Source organism: Lolium rigidum, chromosome 1 (assembly GCF_022539505.1).
Source record: "Lolium rigidum isolate FL_2022 chromosome 1, APGP_CSIRO_Lrig_0.1, whole genome shotgun sequence".
Taxonomy (NCBI): Eukaryota; Viridiplantae; Streptophyta; class Magnoliopsida; order Poales; family Poaceae; genus Lolium; species Lolium rigidum.
This window is the reverse complement of record NC_061508.1, coordinates 351,194,477-351,197,075: the sequence shown is the minus strand read 5'-3', so window position 1 is coordinate 351,197,075 and position 2,599 is coordinate 351,194,477. Positions and strand designations below refer to the sequence as shown.

At 61.1% G+C, this 2,599-nt stretch overlaps 1 pseudogene; it reads right to left on the bottom strand.

Moving 5' to 3' along the window:
* LOC124665077 lies at window positions 1-2,361 on the bottom strand (annotated as a pseudogene).
* Window positions 2,362-2,599: the final 238 nt, after the last annotated feature.

Sequence of the window (2,599 nt, the reverse complement as noted above, 5' to 3'; positions counted from 1 at the left end):
CTATGGGCTAGAGGCGCACTGGACCGTGTCCTTCCTATCGCCGTCGACGCGCATCTTGCGACTGCCGTTGCAGTCCCTGCACATGACGAACCTCACGCGGTGACGCCGGCGCACCCCGCGCACCATACCCGCGCCCGCGGCAGTCCCTGGAGCAGGGCCTTGAGCTTGCCTTCCTCCTCCATCTTGGTCACCTCTAACGCGCCGCCGACGTGCTTGCCCCGGACGAACAACGGCGGGCACCCGCAGCTCCCGCGCGCCCTGTAGCCCGTGTCCATGGAGACGTCCCGCTCGATGAGCTTCACGTCGTGGGCCTCGATGGCCGCGCGCACCGCGTTGCACTCCTCGAAGGTCTTGCGGATGCCGCGGATGGTGGTGGTGTACAGCATGACCGCGTCCGAGCCACCGGGCGGGCACCTGCCCTCCGCCACGATCGCCGGCACCACCTTGGGCTGCTTGGGCTTGTCGGACCCAATCACCCGCTTGATGTGGGCGCCTTCCTCCGAGAGTTCGCGCTCGATGGACGCGAGGAGCTCCGGGTCGAACAGCGGGCTCATGCTCCGGCGCGACGACGACATGCCGCCGGTCTCAGCCGGGCCGGGCTTCCGTGCGACCCGGGCGCTGGCCGGGGAGAACCTCTTGGACGCCCTGGACAGCTTGGAGTTGTCGATGGAGTTGTACGGGCGGAGGACCCTGTCCTCGTCGGCGGGAGTGGGCGGCCGGGACGTCGGTGCGCTGGTTTGTGTTTTCAACGGATCTGGAGCGTGGCGACCGGCGGGGGAAATAAACTGGCGATCAGTTTCTTTGGAGCAGAGGATGTGCGTGGTAAGGAGAGGACGGAGTGGTGCTTGGACTGTAACTGCATATCGTGGGATTCGGAAGGAATCCGGTGGGCAGACAATACATCATTCGGACAACATGAGCCATTGGATCTAAGCCTATGAACGGTGTAGATTGTTCGGATGGGACTCTCTGGGTCTTTTAATAGTAGTGTAGATGTAGATGTAGATGTAGATGTAGATGTAGATACAAGCCAAAAAAAATATTGTTTGACTGTTGCAGGAAAAAAAACCAGGTTGGAGTGGAAGGGCGATTTTTTTAATAATATTTTTTCCCCATTAATTCTACAAATAATACTTAATTTTAATTTTTTCAAAAATAATATACCGTCGGGTTAGGGGAACCAGATTAGTACTAATCGGGTTAGGGCATCTCCAGCGGCGCGACGCATTTTAGCGTCCGAAAATGTCCGCGCGCGTCCGTTTGCGTCGGCCGAAATGGTCGAAATCGACCGCGCGTCCGTTTGCTCGGGGTGGCTCCAGCGGCTCGACGCATTTTTTCGCTCGAATCATTTTTTTAACGTGAAAACATAATTTACATAGTTTAACACATGAAAATAAAATCTAAACGGCTGCGCCTACTTCTGCTTCTCGTCGCTGTCGAGCACGATGAGCTCCGGTACCGTCCAGGGCCAGTTGGATACCGGCGGAACGTACGCCTGGCGCGCCGGTGGTGCTTGAGGTGGAGGCGCCCAGGGCTCTGGCTGCGGTGGAGGCGCCCATGGCTGTGGCGGCGGTGGAGGCGCCCAGGGATGTGGCGGCGGTGGAGGAACCCAGGGGTTGTACGGCGGCGGTTGTGGCGCGACCGAGTCCTATAGCGCCAGTCGAAGGGCTTCATCCTCCGACAGGCCCGACAGCATGAAGCCGGTGGCGTAGCGGGGCAGCGGCGGCTGCACAGGTGGGTCGTTCTCGGAGACGAGGACGCCGAGCTTTGCCATCTCGTCGTCCGTCATGTTGTCCGGGAACTCGAAGTTGCGGCCCTCCGCCATGGCCAGCTGCCATTCCTGGAAGACGACCGTGACGTAGTCGTCACTGTCGTCCTTGACCTCCTCGTTGTGGTACGTCAGCGCCTCGATGTAGTCGTCGTCGTCGTTGTAGTGCGCATGCGTCGTCGCCTGCTGTCTTCGAGGACGAGGCGGCGGTGGACGGTCGAAGGGAAAAAATCCCTGTCGCCCATGAAGCCCGCCCTCCTCCTCTGATCCCTCTCGGTCGAGAGATACATACGCTAGCTATCGGAGTCGATGGCGTACGCCAGAACGGCGCGGAGGTCCGGCGGCAGGTACCGCCTCCTACGTCGGATCTCGTTGGTCCTATCTGGCTCGCGCACAGGCACCAGAGGGATGGGCACCCGGTGGCGGCAGAGCCGCCAGCCGCCAGGCATGTGCACATCCCTCCAGGTGTCGCACGACGTCCAGTGCGCGTGCATCAGCCTCCCGATGCTGACGGGCAGCGCCACCCTGCCAGGCCGCTCGTCCTTCTTCGTGCCGCTGCCGAACGCCTCGAAGTCATTCTTCTTCTTCCCCATGGTGCTGCGGAGGTGGTGGTGCGAGTGGATGTGTGGGCGATGAAGGAACGGGGCCGGTGGAATTTTAAGGCCGGCCACGAGCGGGATACGATGACATTGAAGGCGGCGCAGAAGCCAAGCCGCCGCCCGCCAGTGCGCGCGCTGAACAGGCAGCCGCGCCATTTATGGCGAAGGCTACGGTGCAGACGCGGAAGCGCTGACCGCGGAAGCGATGGCCGAGGAAGCGATGCCCTCGATA